Source organism: Tenrec ecaudatus, chromosome 8, assembly GCF_050624435.1.
Source record: "Tenrec ecaudatus isolate mTenEca1 chromosome 8, mTenEca1.hap1, whole genome shotgun sequence".
Lineage (NCBI taxonomy): Eukaryota > Metazoa > Chordata > Mammalia > Afrosoricida > Tenrecidae > Tenrec > Tenrec ecaudatus.
Window position 1 is genome coordinate 14,880,077 of NC_134537.1, and position 19,420 is coordinate 14,899,496.

The window sequence follows — 19,420 nt, forward strand, 5'->3', positions numbered from 1 at the left end:
AAAGAAAAGATCTTCCACTGAGGTGTAGACGTGAGAAGTAGGATACATTTTCATAAAGGCGATAGGGACCAGCTAGTACCAGTATTCAATTGTAATGTCTGGTTTTCACTTGATGGCAATTGGAACCTTTTGACCCAAAGAATGATATGATCATGCACAATTGTTTCACACCAAGATTGTGGCCACTCTGTTCAGGGCACTGTAAAGGAGCAAGGACTGAAGTAGGCGACTCTGATAATCCATGCACAGCTGATGCTGGTTTAGACCAGAGTAGTAGCACGGGAAGGGGTGAAAGTGGCCGGACATATTCAGGATATATTTTGATGGTCGAGAACCATGACGTTTGTTGACTTGTTGGGTTTGAGGCATGAGGACAAAAGGAATCAAGGGGCACATCAATATTTTTGGTCTAAGAAATGGGAACAGTAGAATTTCTGTTCACTGATGTAGGGAAGATGCTGCTAGCTGTCATGTGGGTTCTGACGCAGAGCCCCCCTGTGGACGACAGGATAAAAACCACCGCCGGATGCCACACCTTCCTCACAATTGTTATCTTTGGGCTCCTTGTGGCACCCAGTGTCAATCTAGCTTATTGAGGGACTTCCTATTTATTTATTTGCTCTTCTCCTATTTCATCAAACATGTCCTTTTCATGGGACCAGTCACCCCTGAAGACATGGATTTGGGTGAGGCATAGCTTAGTCCACAAAGTGACATCGCTTTTCAACACTGCACAAAACACAAAGGAGGTAAGAGGTTTTGTGCAGCAGATTCACACAGTGCAGTGAGAGTCATTTGATCTCTTGACTGCTGCTTCCATGAGCATTGCTTGTGGATCCAAGCCCGATGGGAGTCTTGGCAACGACAATCTTTTCTCCACTTGTAAGCATTTTGGTTTTTTCTTTACATTGAGTTGTAGTCCATACCGAAGGCTACAATCCTGGATCTTCAAATGCTTGATCAGCAAGCGCTTCGAGGCCTTCTCCCCTTCAGCAAGCTGACTTGTGTCATCTGCATACCTCAGGTTGTTTCTAAGCCCTCTTCCAATACTGATGCCACATTCTACTTCATGGAATCCGCTTCTCTGGTGCTTTTCTCAGCACACAGATTGAAGAAGTATGCTGAGAGAATCCCAGTCTGACAGGCACTTTCCCTGATGGTAAACCATGCAGTATTCCCTTGCTCTGGTCTCACAACTGCCTCTTGATCTGTGTGCAGGTTCAGCACGAGCACCAGGAAGTGGTCTGGAATTCCCATTCTTCTCATTTAGAGGTAATCCATATCCAGATAATCCATATCTCATTTAATTGTATCCATATGCAAGGCTAGATTTTAATCAGCAAGTGCTTCAAGCCCTCCTCACTTTCAGCAATCAAGGCTGTGTCATCTGCATATTTAAAGTTGCTAGTAAGCCTTCCTCCAGTTCTGGTACTGCATTGTTCTTCACATAAGCCCGCTTCTCTGATGATTTGCTCGGTGAACACTTTGAATTCATATGATGAGAGGATACTGCAGGGGCAGTGAATTATTGAATGTGGCTCTTCTAGCCGAAGTCTCCAACTCTTGCTAAACAACCTTTCTTGGCATGGGATGGATAAGAAGAGGGGCAAGCTCCTGGTGGGATTCACCTGTGAGTAATTGCAAATAGGATTTCATGGAGTGCTATCCTGCTGTGCATAAAGTGAACCCTCTGAGAAGCAGGAAGAAGGATCACATTACCAGCAAGAGCCAGGAGTGGAGTGTGTCTTCTGGACCCGAGATGCCTGATCAGTGAACCTTCTGGATTCAGATGACAGCTACAGCATCCGAGGAGCAGCAGCGGGACCAGGAGCCAGAGCGTGGACCCGTGATGGACTTTACCAACCCACTGAGCAAGTAAAACTGAGGGCTTTTGTGCAGGAGGCTGCCTTGCTCCGAGGGGTGCCTTTGGGTCTTAATAAGGAAACATGAGCTTGCTGGCCCATGGAAGTGGAGCTGAGTGTTTGGGGGCTGAGGTTACTGGAATGAGTTGCTCCCGGCCACTTAATCCACGGAGCTAGGATTGCTGAGCCCATTGAGTTTGAGCTGAAAGTCTTTGGGTTGAGGTTTATTTTGCCCCTTTGGACATTTGTTAGGGAATCTGAAAGAACTTTGAAATACGTCCTGAGTGCCTGAGCATTTCTCACTGGCATGAGAACTTGTTAATTTCCTTAATAAACCTCTGGTTATGAATTTTGTCTATGAGTTCTGTGTAGTCTTGCCATGGATATTAGCATCCAGGTACTTAAAATAGAGTACAGAACACTGATTTTTGACATTAGAGATACAGCCCTGACACCTATTTCCTAATTTTCTGCCAGACTGTACCCTTCCCTTACTCCTTTCACACAATTGCTTCCTGATCCAGGCATAGGTTCTGCATGAGTACTATGAAGTATCCAGGAATTTCCATTTCCTCAGGGCTAGCCATAGTTTGTTATGATCCACACAGCTGAATCACTTTGAATAGTCAATAAAACACCAGTAGGCATCTTTGTATTATTCTCTCTTTTGAGCCAAGATCAGTCTGACAGAAACAATGATCTCTCCTGTTCTGTGTTCTCTTTGGAATAAGACTTTAATTTCTGTCAGTGTACTTCCACATGTTATTGAGTGATCTTCAGCAAACATGTACTTGTGTGTAATATCATGGCATTGTTTAATAATTTCAACATTCTGTGGGTCTCCTTTATTTGAATGGGTAATAATATGAATCTCCCCCAGCTGATTGGCGAGATAGCTACCTTATAAATACGTTGGCATAGACTAATGAGTGCTTCCAGTGCTTCAGCTGCGTGCTGAAACATTTCAGTTGGTGTTTGTGTTCACTCCCAGAGCCTTGTCTTTTGTCAGTGCCTTCAGTGCAGCTTGGACTTCTTCTTTCAGTACCATGGATTCTTAATCGTATGCTGCCCCTTGAAATGGCTGAATGCCGACTACTGTATATACTCGAATATAAGCCGACCCGAGTATAAGCTGAGGTACCTAATTATTACCTGGGCAACCAGAAAAACTGATTGACTCAAGTATAAACCTAGGGTGGAAAATGCAGAAGCTATTGGTGAGTTTCAATAATCAAAACAAATGAAATTAAAATTACTAAAAATTGAGATGTCAGTGGGGTAATGTATTTAAATATTTATTTTAAATAAAAAGCATAAATAATAGGACAAGAAGTCATTTAACATCAGTAAACCAGCACAGTAAGTGGAAAATAGGTTCAACAAAAACAAGGTATCAACAGTGATACTTTAAGTGTACTATTCGCTGAGCTCAATCAGCAACCAAGCTAAAATGTAAAGAGTTAAAATCCTTCAAAACTGGATTCCTCATCATCATCCGTATCCCAATGCAGAGCTTCAGCTGGTGTGAGGTCATCATACACTGTCCTCACTGAGATCGCCGTCATCACCATCACTGCTGTCATTTTCATACAAAGCGCAGTCTTCACTGTCATCCATAGCATTACTAATACTACATTTCTGGAAGGCACGTCGCACCATGTCTTCTGGAATGTCTTCCCATGCATCTCGAACCCACTTTGCTATTAACTCTATGTCAGGCTTCATGAGATTTCCTCCTTTTGTTAGTCGGGCTTGACCAGATGACATCCATTCATCCACATCCTTCACACACGGTCTTTAAAAGGCTTATTCAAAGATACACATCATAGGACGGCTCTGATTGGTTAGATGTGAGTAAACAAACATTCAGAGCCCTGCAGTGTCAGGGGGGCTTTGAATGCACAGCGGAGAAACGACAATCACCTGCGAGATAACGGGCGCTCGTCCCGTTACCTGGGGGGCCCCAGGGAGATGTTATATCTCGCTGGGGCATCACTGACCCATGTATAAGCTGAACCCCAGATTTTCAGCACATTTTTTGTGTTATTTTGCTGAAAAACTCGGCTTATACACGAGTATATGCAGTAGTTCTTTTTGATACGATTCTGTGTTCTTCCTCTCTTACTTCGGTGCTTCCTACATCATTCAATATTTACCACTTAGAATCTGTTACTAATTGCAACTCAAGGCTTAAATTTCTTTCCTTCAGTTCTTTCAGCTTGATATATGCTGAGTGTGTGCTTCCTTTTTGTTTTCCTAATCCCAGGTTTTGTACATATCCTGGTAATACTTTAGTCTTCTGGGACTTTCCTTTGGATTCTCTGGTTAGCTCTTTTGCTTCAACATCTCTTCCATTGGTTGCAGTTCCTTAATGATCAAGATCACATTTCTGAGGCTCTTCCTTCCACTGTGATTTTTTTGTGTGGGGGAGGCGGGGGTGGGAGGTTGCATATAGTAAGAGGAACCATTGCTAGTGGGGTTAAGAATGAAAGGGTCTTGGCCGTGCCATGACTCAATGTTCAGTTGGTAGCTGAAAAGACCTAGCGATCATTCTTGAAGAGATTGCAGGAGAGGCATAGGATACCCACCTTCACCTAACACTTGTTACTGCCCCACACTGTCAAATACATTCCAACTCTTAATGGCCTTATATGACAGAGGAGAACTCTCACATAGAGTTCCCTAGAGCCATACTGATATCTGTCAAAGAAGATGGCCAGAGCAGAGGGCACATTTAGAAATCTTAACCATCAAGCTGATATTAAAAACAAAGGGACTGGATGAAATCATCAAAGTGAGCATGATCAAGGACTGAGCCTTGGAGCAATTTAACATTAAGAGATGAAAAGGAACCAGTAAAAGAAATCTGAAGAAAGAGCTGTGAGTTAAGGGAAAAAGTGGAATTCTGGAAGCCAAATGAAACAAATGCTTGGAGAACTATGGATGGGTCAGCTGGTTTAAAGATGAGGATAGAGGCTAGGTTTAGCAGAGGAGGTCACTGTTGTTAGCAGTTTTCATGGGGTGTTGGGAAGGAACTTTTTTTTTGGAATGGGTTTGACAGTAGGAGAGAAAAGGATGAAGGTGATAATATCAAAAAATAAAAACCAGCCTCACGGCCATCAATTTGATGCCGACTCATTGTGACTCCATAAAGCAGGGTTGAACTGCCCCCTGTGATTTTCGAGACTCTCTTTATGGAGATACAAAGTCCTGTCTTTATCATGAGGAGCGGCTGGTGGTTTCAAACTTAAGACCTTGCAGATTGCAGCCCAATGCATAACCGGGACACCACGAGAGCTCACACAGGATAAGTTTGAAACGGCTTTACTGGAAGAGAAGAGTGAGGATTAGAATATTAGTTGGAAGGCGAGCCAAGTGGTGTGAAGAAAGATGTAAAGATGTGTAAAACACAGGTGCGTTCTACCAGTGAAGGGAGTGAGGAAGAATTCTTGGGCATAGATGTAGGTGGGAGATGTATGCATTTTGGATTGCTTATTTTTTCCTCAATTATCAGTAGCAGGCACTTAGAATGTATGCACAATTTATCCTAAGTATTGTTTTTTTTTTCCCTGTCTGGTTAGTGATATTTGATGGTGGAATACTTTGACATTCTTGAGACTTGCTTGAACCAAGCAATTGTGTTGTGAGGAAAGAAAATAGGGAACTTCTCAGGGAAAGAAAGATGAGATGATGATGTAAAAATCAGGAAGGGGAGGAAGAGGAAATAGGCAAGCGAAATTATGCTGATATCTAGGAAAGGCTATAAGGTGGGTTAGCACATTGAATCTTCCCTTCAATACAATGGGTAACTACAGTGATGTTCTAAGAATATTATTGCCCTTTTCAGAGACTCTTTAGGTACTTTAATGAAGTAAAGGAGAATACTGTTGCTGCTCAGGGTGAATCTAATTTCTGAAGAAGTAACAATAGACCTGGGAAGATCTAAGACTAGCTCAGACTAGGTTTCAAGAATTTTGAAAATGGTATTAAGAGCCTGAATGGATAATGGATAGGCCATAGGGAGAGCTAACAATTAGACAGCACTGCTTTTGGATAGTGTGAAACTTGACAAGATAGACGAGTTAGGAGTTGAAAATGGTATCTGCTTATGGTCTTTCCTTTAGTTACTTAGATGCATTTGTGTTTTGCTTCTGATCACGAATAGGGATCTGTATGAAATCTGTACAGCGGGGCCTGGTGATCCCATAATGCAGATGACGTGATCCCTGTCCTTCTGGCCATCTATAGTATAGACTGGAATAAAGAATTCAGATAGAGGACTGAATGCTTTGAGGGTTTGTTTTGTGGTAATTTTTTAGGCTGGAAACTATTGGCACTTAAAAGTGGAGAAAATATAATAGACTCTAATGTACTCATTACCCTTCAAAATTGGTAACTGCTATGTGAGTTTTCTCTGTTGTGGGACGACAGATGTGCTGTGGGGAGATCAAGCACCAGAAGGTTTCCATGGAGCCTCTCCTACAAGAAGAGCTAGAGAGAACTTTGCACTGCACGTAGAATTCTACGCTGGAGTTCTGCATCTGTCAATGACTTGCTGGGGAACATTGGGTCAATCACTTCATCTCTATTCTTCAGATTCATTCTCTGGAGAGTGAGGTTCTTACTCTACATAGGAAGCTACAAACTGTGCCCCTCAGGCCAAATTTCTGCCTTCCAGCTGTATTTACAACTGCATCCTTATTGAAACACAAGTACCTCTATCAGTTCACCTAGTGTTTGTGGCTGTGTTTGTACTTCAACTGCAGAGCTCAGTAGCTGTGATGGTGACTGTAGAGCCTGGAAGCCTCAAATATTTATGACAGTAAAGCTAGCACTTGTACAATGCAGAAACCTGTTGGGGAAGGAAAACTCACTTATCTTCCACTAAAATGAACCATAGAAAAGAGTTATATTACCGTGTCATAGGTGGAAAGCTTGTGAGACCCAGAAAAACAAGATGAACTCTTGGGTTAGACCTTTGAATGATACTACCTTTACAAAATTCCTCTCCTCGCCCAACATGATTTCAGATATCACTTAAGTTTTAATATGTTATCAAATCTCTACATTAGCAGATTTAATTGATTCAAAAATGTAGTAGAAAGAATAGATATACCTAACAGTTTTCTTGAAAAGTTACTAAGAATAAGCATTATTCAGTTTTGCTTTCCAACAGCCTTATTTTTCAGGTTTTATTTTTTAAACAGTTTTATTGACATTTCTTCCATATATCATATAAATCAATAGATTGACCATATAAAGAAAAGTTGTACAGTTTTAGAATATTTTGTTTTTCCTGTACTCATTATTGTAGTTATTTTTTAAATTGTAGCAAAAATATACACAACAAACCATTCTCGAATTCAATGCCTTCCATGTGTATATTTCAGTGTCACTGAAATATGCTTTGGTGTGCAACCTTTATTGATAACCTTTTCCACATTATGTCATCACCATTAACACCATTAAGCCAAAATTCTTACTCCTTCATCCATGGTAACATTCTTCAACTTTGGTTTCTTTTTTCAGTGGTTTTCTTGATCTAAAATTCACATATCATACACTTTCTAGATTAAGTCACTTTTGAAAAGGCTTGCATAAACATCATCACTATTAATCCTAGTGCTTCCTCGATACACACACATCACATTCACTGTTTGCTCCCTAATTCCCCTCACCCCCTCCCTGATAAACCATTGCATCAGTTATTGCCTCTATGATTCATAAACTTGGAAATTGACCATAAACAATAAAAAACAAAAAATGAAACAAGAAATTATTAATAAAGGGTAAGAAATAAAAGACTACCTACAATATTAAAAAAGCCAGAGAGGAGATTCCTGTTGTGAAAATTTGAGCCTACAGCAAATTCAGGTTGGGTCCAGAGGGAGGTCAAATGACCGTGTATCATATCATATTGTGATTCAATCCACCATAATGAAGCTTACAATAATCTCTGTCGATAGTACAGTTGTTCTAGGCCCTTGACTGTGACCAAAAGAGACTTTCCAGAGTCTAAATCTAACTAGATACTCTGCAGGTAGATTTTGAACTATGGTGTTCCACAGCCTTCTACCAATTGGTTATTCACAATTTAAGCTCTAATACTTATACCTTCATCATATTTGGATTATGTTATCATTTTTTGATTTGGCTGGTGCGCTTTCATGTGGATTTCGTTGATGCCTCATTTAGAGGGCTGCTTGTTAGAATACAAACCTTTAAGACCCCAGGCGCCATCTGCTCTCTTCACCACACCTTATCTTCAGTGACCTCTTCTTAAAGGCAAGTAATGAGTAGTTCTAGGTTATAAGAACTAACTGTTCTTGGATTGGGGCTGGAATTAAGTGGGAACCCAGAATTAATCTGCTTGTTCACAGGTTATGAACAACTGTGGTTAATTTTGGTGGTCATTGTATGACACGTATTATAGCAAACCAAAAACCACCAAGAACAGCAACAACACAAAATCCCCAAACAAAACTCCATACCCCCTCACCTACCCCCCCCTCAAAAAAAAACATTGCCAATCCTCCCCCTGGGGTTAAGGCAGCATCATTAATTTATCCAATGTCTAAGACTTTAAGGTACTGTTGATATAAGGAGTGTATGCGCATCTAGTCCAGCTGTGGGCTGCAATTCATGAGTTGCTGCTTTGTACTGATTGGTTTCTTAATTGATTGTACACTACTTACATTGAACATGGGGGTTGTTGCTATGGGAAAATTTACTATAACATTTCTAACAAGGAAAGAACCGTCCTATCAAATTAATACCTGTCATATTCATGCAAGGGAGCATTGAGGTACTAAATATATGGTGGTTCTGGGTGCCCTTTCATTCTACACTCACTAAGCCAAGGGTCCTACCCAATCTCCAGTGATCGCTATTTCCACAGTCAAGTGGTGGCCATCCTTTGCTTCCTCTCTCAGCAGGGAGTTTCAGTACTAAATTCAAGCATCCAAGTAGTTTTGAGTTAGGGCCCCATTCATTTCTTGAGGCTTCCAAGTTGAGCCCTTCTGGTATGGCCCTTGGGGGATGCATGTCCCCTGTAGGGCCTGCGTCTCAGGTCATCATATTGCTTAGGCCATGGCATGGTCCACTGAGGGTTGCTTAGGTTGTTTCATCCTTTCATCACTGTTTTTCTTCCATTGTGTGTAGGTACCATAATTTCTTTATCCATTCTTCCACGGTTGGGCATTTTGGCTGCTACCAGTTCCTTGCTATTGTGAATTGTGCTGCTATGAACCTGGAAGAGCATACATTCACTCACGTTGTGTCTCTTCTTTCTTTGATGTATTTATAAATAAAAAATAAGGTATAAGATAGTTCACCAAGTTGCTGTAAGTTTCTGTGTTTTGACTATGATCTTAAGATTCTGACTAATCCTAAATGTACATTGCTTTTCTGAAAAGCAAGAAGGTAGCTTAAGATAAATGTATTAAGGTGTCTTTTTTCACCATCAAACTCACTGCCATCTTATTGATTCTGATTCTTGGTGACCCTATAGGACAGGGTAGAATTGCTTCTGGGGAGTTCTAAGATTGTAACTCTTTATGGGAATAGAGAACCTTGTCTTTTTCCTGCCAAGTGGCTGATGGTTTGGAACTGCTGATCTTGCAGTTAGCAGCTTAATTATATAACCACGTTGCCACCAGGGCATCAAGAGCTGATGGAAGACGTACACATAAACAAATATGTCAAATAGTTGACATTGGACTATTTTAAGAGGTAGCAGATGTTCAAATACCAATGGTACAGAAGGAAGAAATCCAAGCTGCACTGAAGGTTTTTAGCCAAAAAACAAGGCTCCAGAAATTGACGGAACACCACTTGAAACATTTCAACATGCTGATAGGACCCTGAAAACACTCCCTAGTCTATATCAAAAAATTGGAAGACAGCGGTCTAACCAACTGATTGGAAGAGAGCTGTATTTCTACTGGCTCAGAAGAAAAGTAACCCCACAGAATGCATGAATTATAGAACAATATTGATATCACATGAAAATTAAATTTTGGTGGAACTCATTCAACAATGGTTGCAGCAGTACAGGAAGCTGCTAGAAACTCCAACTGGATTCAGAAGAGGATGTAGAACAAGCCAATATCATTGTTGATGTCAGATATTGGCTCAAAGCAGAAAAATATTTATTTGTATTTTATTGATTATACAAAGGCATTCAACTATGTGGATCTTAACAAACTATGGATAGCATTGAGAAGAATTGGAATTCTAGAACACTTGATTGTGCTTATTCAGAACCTGTACACAGGTCAAGAGAAAGTTGTTCAAACAGAACAAGAGTATACAGAATGGTTTAAAATCAGGAAAGGTGTATGTCAGGGTTATATCATGTCATTGTATTTATTCAATCTGTATGCTGAACAAATACTCAGAGAAGCTGGACTATATAAAGAAGAACATGGCATCAGGACTAGAGGAAGGCTTATTAACAATCTTTGATATTCAGATAATAAAAATTTACTTGCTCAAAGTGAAGAAGACTTGGAATACTTGCAGATGAAGATGAAGATTGCAGCCTTTAGTGTCAATTAAAGTCAACCTAAAGAAAACCAACATTCTCACTATTGGGCCAATAGCTAATATTGTGATAAAGAGTGAACAGACTGAAGTTATCTATGGTTTTTATCTTGCTTGGATCCACAGTCAATGCTCATGGAATCAGCAGTCAAGAGAGTATCTGAAGCACTGCCTGGGGCAAATCTGTTGCACAAGACCTCTTTAAAGGGTTAAAGAGCAAAAGTCACTTTGAACTGTTTCAAGCTGTCTATTTTCAGTTGCTTCGTATGACTAGAGAAAGTGGGACATTGAATAAGAAAGACTAAAGAATCAATGCATTTGAATTATGGTGCTGGTGAAAAATATTAAAAGTGTCATGGACTGCCAAAAAGAACAAACCGATCTTGGAAGAAATACAGCCAGGATACGTGGAATTGAGGATGGCTAGACTTCATCTCGTTTACTTTGCATGTTTTGCTAGGAGGGACTAGTCCCTGGAGAAGGAGATCATTTGTGGTAAAGTAGAAGGTCAAGGAAAATAAGACTTTCAATGAGATGGATTGACACAGTGGCTGCAACAGCGGGCTCAGACTGAACTAAGGATGATGCATGACCGGGTGTTGTATCATTTTGTTGCACAAAGGGGTGTGATGAGTTGGAGCCAACTTGATAACTGCAAAGAATACCAAAATTAATGGAAACATACTATGATGGTGTATATTTTATGCAACACGTTCAAAGAAATAAAAGAGATGGCAATTAGCTTTAAGGCAGAAACATCCTTTTTTTCTTTGCACACATAACAAATAAACATACATGTAAAATAAATATATGCATATACATGTGCTATAATTATACAACTAATATAATTTATTTTAATGTGTAGTTTATTAGAGTCAATAGCCATATTTGTTCTATAGGCAATTCAATTTGTATATGTATCAGACAATGTGTAAATATTTTTCCTTCTGTGTCTCAAACATATAGTTGTATGGGATGTGAGTCTTGATGAATTTCTTGACCTCTGTGATCTGGCATTGTGTCTCATATTTTCTTTTGCAAAATGTTATTCATTGCTCAATTTATTTGTCAGTTAAAAGCTAACAGGATGCTTGAAACCAGGGTTGTCTGTTTTGCACGGTTGCATGGGATATTGATGTCAGACAAAAATTGTAACCTAGTTGTCTTGACATTCTGATCTGAGCAGTTCAGATAAGAAAGATGATTTATCTTGCATACAAACAGTATTTTGAGTTCAGTATGATTTTTCCTTAACTGTGGTGTTGCATTGGAATGCTTTACCGCACGGTTGGCAGTTCACACCCACCGGCAGGCCCGGAGAAGAAAGATGAGGGTATTTGCTCCAGTAAAGGTTTATGGCCTTGGAAACCTTATGCAGTCACTCCGAGTCAGAACTGACCCGATGGGAGGTTCCTCCCCAACCCCCGAGTTTTTATTTAATGTGGTTTCACATTTGTTTGGTTTTTTTTTTAGTTATGTTTTAATAAGAATGGAAATTTATGTTCTCTATCAGCTACTAGAGAAAAATGAGACTTTCTATAGTTCAAAAACTCACAGGGACAGTTTTCCCTGTCCTATAGGTCATTGTGAGTCTGACCCCACTTGATGGGTCAGTGAGTATTGTTTTGGTGATAGTAGCTCCCATCGTGTGGTTAAGGATGTATTGCCAATATTTTATATTTTAGATATTCAGTCATGAAAATCTTGAAATTCCTATGAAACTCATTAAGAATAGCAAATGAAGACTCCATACCTTCAGTTGTCTTTTTCTTTTATATAATACCAGGTATGAATGCTTTCTATAATAAGACTTTTTCTTTTTGGCAGCATAAGTATTTAAAATTATTCATAAATATCTTCAGTTTTAGGACTTTATTATATAGTTTTAGCTAGGTGCCATCAAATCGGCTCTGACCCATGGTGAACCTATGCCCAACAGAACAAATCAGTGCAAGGTCCTTTGCCAGCCTCACAGGTGTTCCCAGGTTTGAGCCCATTGATGAAGCTGCTGTGTCGGTCCATCTCTTTGAAGGCATTCCTTCTTTACACCATCCTTCTACTTTACCACACATGATGTCCTTTTCCAGGACTGATCTCTCTTGACAGTATGTCCAAAGTATGTAAGACAGAGACTTGCTATCCTTGCCTCTAGGAAGCACTCTGCACTTACTTCTTTGGTTTGTCCTTTTGTCTTTTTCTATTCTATCAGTCCAGCTTTATTTATTATTCAATGTACCACTGCCCCCTCTCACCTCCAGCCCACTCCTATATGTGTTTTGGACTTCCGGGATGCTGCAAATGGTGAACATGCTTGACTGTGGATCTAAAATTTGGAGATGCAAATGAATCAAAAGGCAACTTGTAAGAGAGGCTTGATATCTTGGTATCTACTCCTCCCAAAATCAATCTGTGGAGCACAATTCTATGCTGACACACATGGGGTTTCTATGAGTAACAATCAATGCAATGACTTCCAATTAAATATAATTGGATTTCTTTCATTTTTTTGATACTTAGAAACTGGGGGGTGGTGGGGAATACAGAATAGAAACACTGTTAAACAAATCATATTATGTCTGCAGATAGCACCCCATACCCCCTTTCCCCCCTAATTTAATGTTTGGCAACTTCTTGGGGCATCTCTTGGTTCTAAGAAGCACTTTATATTCTAGTTAGCTCCAGGGGGATCATTCATGCCTTCTGAACCAAGTCTGAAACCTATTCTCTGCCAGGCTTCAGAACTCTCAGAGGGCATTCAAACCGAACTAGCTACCTTCTGGAGCCAACACGGTCTCGAAGTCAGCTTGAAATGTTTCATCACATCCAGGTTAATAAAAGCATTCTTTTCCTGACCTTTTTAAGTGAGTAAGACTTTTGAAGCTGATTGGGTTAAACTTAGGAAGCCTTGTGCTCTTGGGCCTTTTTTCTTCAGGGAATTTTGTGAGAACCAGATATTTTCATACAAAATGGATCATGAAGGAAGTCTCCCTTATATTTGTTTGGGAAACACCCTCCAGAGTGCTAACAGCGGTCACGATGGGGAAAGGCGTGAGCGCTGTTGTCGCAACGAAGTTCTCCACTAGCTAGTTCCCTGGACAATCCCTTTTCTAAGGAGTCTTATTTTGAGCCACAGAGAACTAGTACTCATCCATTTACTAAGCATTTTCCCATATCGTGCCTAGGTACCAAAAGAGTAGTCCTCTCAGAATAAATGAGCAGACAACTTGTAATTATCTACCTCGGAGATAGCTGGAAAATAAAATAGTGCGTTGCCAACTGGATCCTTTTTAGCTTGCTAGAGGATTCCAAGTGAGATAGTTAAAGTTTATGGTGCCAACCTGGCCGATGAACACATGTAGGGGCATTTGAAGGCAGAAAGATAAATGGCTCAGTGAGCCTTTCCCCTCTAGTTCTCTTGCTTTCTGATGGACCAGGGTGCAGCTGCCTTAGCCAGTTCCCTGCTTTAACTGGCAAGGCTGACTTCCTGCAAGACAGCCCTGAGGAGAAGCTACATGGACACATCCCAATGCAGTGCTGGGTGCTGGAGCAGCTGTGTGGAGACCCCTGCCAGCACTGAGATGCTTATAGGCTCACTGATTCGGCTTTCCTCCTGCAGTCAGCATCATTGTATGTATTTTGTGACATTGAGGAGGACTTTGTTGGACATATGGGCTGATGTTAGACTTGTGGTCTCGGGCAGCACTTGGTTGGGATGCTTTCTTAATGTACACTTACCCTTTATATAAAACTCTCTCTTATACATATGAGTTTCTGTGGATTTGCTTCTCTAGTTTACCCAGACTAACACAGCAAGTGATAGATAAACGTACCGGACATCTTTGGAATGTCAAATTTGCTAGCAAGATACATTGAATCTTTAAAACAATGAACATTAATAATGACATGAATACAAAATTGCATTGTTTTAAAATAGTATTAGAGATGCCAAATTTTTGCTCATAGTTCACAATTATGAAGATTTCCAGACCTTTTGAAACTGATTGGGCCAAACTTAAAAAGCCTTGTGAACTTGAGCCTTTTTTAGGAATAGTGATAGGTACATGTACAGATAGATAGTTTGCATGCAATATTTACATCATTATAATCCCATTAGGTTTACTAATATTGTTCAGATTATCACTATTATCTACCTTTATTGGTTTATTTACCTCTTCCTGACTTTTATGCACAGTGATCTCTTAGATTTGTGGGAATAACATTCGTCTGTACTCAATTTTTCTTCTGTGTCTTTGGTATAATGTGTGTGTCTTTAGTTCTAGTGTCATGTTATCAATAAATTTGTGTATTCACTACCACATTCAAGGTACTGAATTTATATATTCACTATCACATCAAGATACTGAGCTCTTCTATCACCATGATCATCCTACGTAATACTTTGTCTAAAAGAAAAACTAAAGAAATTGTAGTTAATCTAGTCAAAATATTATACACTTTCTTCTTTTGTATTTCCAATGATGAAAGTGAAAGATGAAATATTACAAATAGCTGAAATAGCAGCCATGCACTGAGTGGTCATCTGATTGCATGTATGACCGTGGTTGGTGGTCCTGCTCTGAACCTTTCTCCCTCCTTAGCTCTTATGGGTAAAAGGCTGCAAGCATGCACAAGAGTAGGTAAAAGAGTATTGCTATGAAATCACAGAATCCTTTATTAAAGAAAAATATAGACCTGTGATGCTATTGCCTCTCCACAAAACCTCCATCCAGTACATACTTCTGAAGGCAGCATTCCCTTCTCTCTAACTCCTCTCCAGTGAATCCTGTCTCTGGTTTACACCATGTCAAAATTATGGTTTTGACGTCATCAAAGGGTGTCCATCTTTCTTTGTTCCTTCAGGTTTTTACAACAAATCAGTCTGAAGGACAGGCAGACAAAGCAGTCTGAAGATTGCTACTCTTGAAGACAGTATTTTCTCACCTGTTTTCTTGATAATACAGTTTAACAATTCCTTAAAACTTTTTTTTCCTTAAAAGGCCCATAATTTCCTTATATCTTTCAAGGAAATCTATCAAGGTTACCTCTTTGGGATTCCTAGTATATAGTTACTGTAACCTGAGAGTTGACCTCTCTGTCCTGAATTGAATGGGAACAGCAGTTCCCCTCAGAAACCACTACTTTGCTTTGATCTATTTTGAAGGCATCTTAAGGCAAGTATGTAACTGGGGGGAATTGTGTGCAGGCTTCCACGGATTGCAGATACATGTTTGATTACATTTTGCTTGGAATAATCCCATGCATGTATGAATTGGAATCCCAGCAGCAATATGTATACATTTTTCCCTTAATTTACCCTCTTCCTTGCAGTCAGATGATGCCTGACAAGATGCTATGCAGTGCATAGCTGTGTGGGGTCTACATGGCGTCTATATCATGTGACACCATTTTCATCGTCTGTTTTGTGGGTGCTAGCTAAGTGGTACATGACTGGCAGTTATAACAGATAAAAATAGAATTTCACTCATCTGTGATCGAAGTTTGTGAAGGCTTAGTTTCAAACCATCTTTAAGCAACTTTCTTTTGGAAAGCTTGTCATGTAAATGCCTGAAGGTAGGACCCAGGTGATACGAGATCTCAGCTGATGGTGAGTAATAGTATGTGTATGCTGGAATTGTTCCCTTATGTCGGCTCCCGAACCACATGTAAAACAGAAAAAGTCGAGAAAAGGAAGGATCTTGTTGAAGATTTTAAGTGACAACCTTACATAATCCAGTTAATACTAATGTATCAATATTGTTTTATAAATTGTAATGAGTGGACCCTACTAATACAACATGCTCATAATAAGGGAAATTTTGTTTATGTCTAGTGGTTGGAGAGGGTACAGGGGAACTCTGTATTTTATGATATTTTTTCTGTTAGCCTAAAATTACTGTAAAATATATTTATAAATTTGAAAAATAATAGTTTATATGTCTTAATTTTGGTAACTTAGGAGCTATCTTCATTTGTTTAAAAATATGTGATTTTGAACACATGAATATAAACAATACTTGGTCTATAAGGAGGTTTGGAGATACCGATTAGAAATGTGTTGTTTTTTTTTTTTTTAGAAATGGTACTGGCTGCTTTTCTAGTAGCACTGTCCCATGCACTTTTGGTTATCAGAATAAAACAAGAAATGCCACTTCTCAGCTTTTTTCTGTTATCTGAATGCTATTTATATATGTTGTTATTTTAGTGATATTTAAATATTAGTGCTAGTTCATTATCTTCTTTATACTAATCAATTTCTCAAGGTTGAAGCACACACACCCCCATTCATTTGTTTTACTGATTCTGAGTTGATGTTTAGTCAAGGTAAGACAGAGAATGAGCATGTTCATCTTCATAATACATTTTATTCTGTCTCACGATTTGAAAATTATATAAACATTTCTCTAAATCCTTGCTATCACTCAGAATAAATATTGGAAAATTAAATTTATTTGAATGACTACTAAATCCTAAATATTGTAGTGATAAAAATAGAAATTATGAGTATACACAGAGGAAAAGTATTTTTTCCTTGTACTAAGGATAACTTGCTATGCTGCCATTTGTCTCTAACCCCTGTATTCTCCTTAAATTGGAGCTGCTGCTGTGGATTAGACTGGTACTTAGGGTTTAATTTATTTCTAATATTAGAGATAATGACCTTGGTGAGATTGAAGTTACTCATCAGCTCCAGTTCTTTCCGTGAATGGAGAAAATTGTTCTTGGCTTCATTGCTGCCTGGCATATATCATCTATATAATCAGCTATTTTCTTATTTGTTCAGTATCAAATATAAAGATCTAATTGTGTGTTTTTTCCATATTGTTACTAAGAATTCAATTTAATGCAAGCAGAAGACTATAACAGAAGCTTTATGTGTCTGTATTATTATCTAGACTTTTTTGAGTGGATATCCAATTTGAACTCCTTAAAGTATTTTTATGATAAAAATCCCATCACATTGTGTTATGGACAAAATAGTTACAAAACCTATAAATTAATGTTTGATAAGAAAAGAACTTGTCATTATTCTAATCTATAGTTCTGATTAGAGACATTGCTGTGTTTCTCATACCTTCTTTTTGGGTTTGCATACTTTGTGGGATGACTGGTGAACAAGAAACAACCACATTTTCTCCTGAAAGCTATTTCTTTACTATACAGATAAAAATAGCATAGAAAATACTAAAACCTTGTTTGCTAATGTGTTATGGATGAAGGAAAGATTAAAAATGGATTCTGTCCGTCGTGTGTTTATTTCAGCAGCTTACTTCTCCATTTCTTTATCTTGCGTAGCCATCTACCTTGGCTTTCTCTTCCAATTCATGTTTTTATTGCCCACTTCTGATGCATATAGTTCCTTTCCGAAATTTCATTTTCTTATTTATAAAGTGATGTTAATAATGTTTAATAATTAACATTGATTAAGCCTCAAGTTAATCCATTCTGACCAGAGTCAATGGTTGTGAACGGCCTTGCTCTCAGACAGAAAGCGTTGATTGTAAAGTCAGCTATGGAAGCTGTAGTTAGGTTAAAATGTAATACCTTATCCTTTGATCTCCACTATGACCCCTTTTATAATTGTTTCAGGTTTTAATCTTTTCCGCTTTCTTTTAGATTGAGGTTTATTTATCTTTTGTCTAGTCATTGGTGCTGAATTTTGTTCCTCTTTTTTTGTGTTTTGTATAATTTTCTGTATATGAAATCCAAGATAGGTAGATCCATAGAGACAATAACTGGATTGATAATTGTCTAAGGGGATAGGTAGGCAGAGGTGGATAGGGGAGGCAATGAGGAGATGATAAAGAATATAAGAAAAAATATTCTGAATTGATAAGGTTTTATTAATATGATTGAATGATTAAATCATACAATGTGTGAAATATGTGCCAATAGAACTCTTTTTAAATGATGGGAAAAAGTAAGTTAACATGACAGAGAGTGTGCTAGGGTTCACTAGAGAAACAAAACCAGGACACTTATTATATAGATATAAATGTTATAGGTATAGATATATACAGCATGAAGGAATATAACAGCTAATTAATCTACACAGCAGTATAGAGGGCTCAGTTCAACTCACTTGAGTTGAACAGGTAATATACTGGAAGTCTTTCAATTCATGAGGGCTGCTGGGCCCAAGGTCAAGGAAGCAGAAAGCTCAGTCTTCCCTCTGGCAAGGCAGACAGAGTCTGTGCACAGGCAGCAAACAGCAGGGCAGGTCACCAACAGTCAGCCACACGACAGGCTCCAACAATTCCAAGATAGCAGCATGGTGAAGCAGGTCTTGAAGGAACCTCAAGCTGAAACAACATGGTCCGTGGGTTGGAGGTCCCACAGGTAGTGCAGCTCACAAGTTGAGGCAGAGAACTAGCTAAGGCAACTGCATGCTGCTCAGATCACCAGAGAGCGAGAGAGAGAGAAAGAGGCGGGCGTTGCTGAGCCATATATCTCTTTGCCCTCCAATCAAACTGTGACCTTATTAATCCTACATGTTATTATTGGCCAGGTTGGCACAATAAACCTACCTACCACAGAGGGAAAGAACATTATCCTATATACAAAGACATGCATTATCCTATCTACATATTTTTCAGTTAATAAAGTCTGGACTTCAATCTCAGTTTATAACAATGTTCTATTACCACATGATTCTAAACAGCTTGATTTGCCTTTATGTCTTCTTCTCTAAAATATGGAGGATTTTGCCTTCCCAATATGGTTGTCTCGTGGCCAGATCTGAAAATGTATGTCAAGTATCTAGTTTAATGCCTAATAGTTAGTATTATTTTTCTTTTTACACTTATCATTTTCTCATTCTAAACAATTTTGGGGAAATGGTCCTGACAAGATCAAATCTTTGCTTGGAATAAGCCTTTTTATTCACTCATATTTGTGAAACCCAGAGGACAGGCCAAGGAATTGGTCTGGCTCACACAACACTCTGCACTTGTTTTGCTCTATCTCCCACCGCATTCTCTACTTTTTCATCTGGGTTTTACAAGACGTTGCAATGG

At 39.0% G+C, this 19,420-nt stretch overlaps 1 protein-coding gene across 5 annotated transcripts in view; it reads left to right on the plus strand.

Annotated features, from left to right (window-relative positions):
- The window catches only part of NAALADL2 (N-acetylated alpha-linked acidic dipeptidase like 2), a 1,559,949-nt gene that overhangs the window by 13,439 nt on the left and 1,527,090 nt on the right, over positions 1 to 19,420 (plus strand). The window contains exon 1 of one of the 5 annotated variants that reach the window (XM_075556050.1): positions 1,217 to 1,272. The exons of the other annotated variants lie outside the window; for them this stretch is intronic. The gene's annotated coding sequence lies outside the window, so the exon portion shown is untranslated. Of the gene's footprint in view, positions 1 to 1,216; positions 1,273 to 19,420 lie in introns of those variants that run through there. 5 annotated transcript variants of the gene reach the window in all.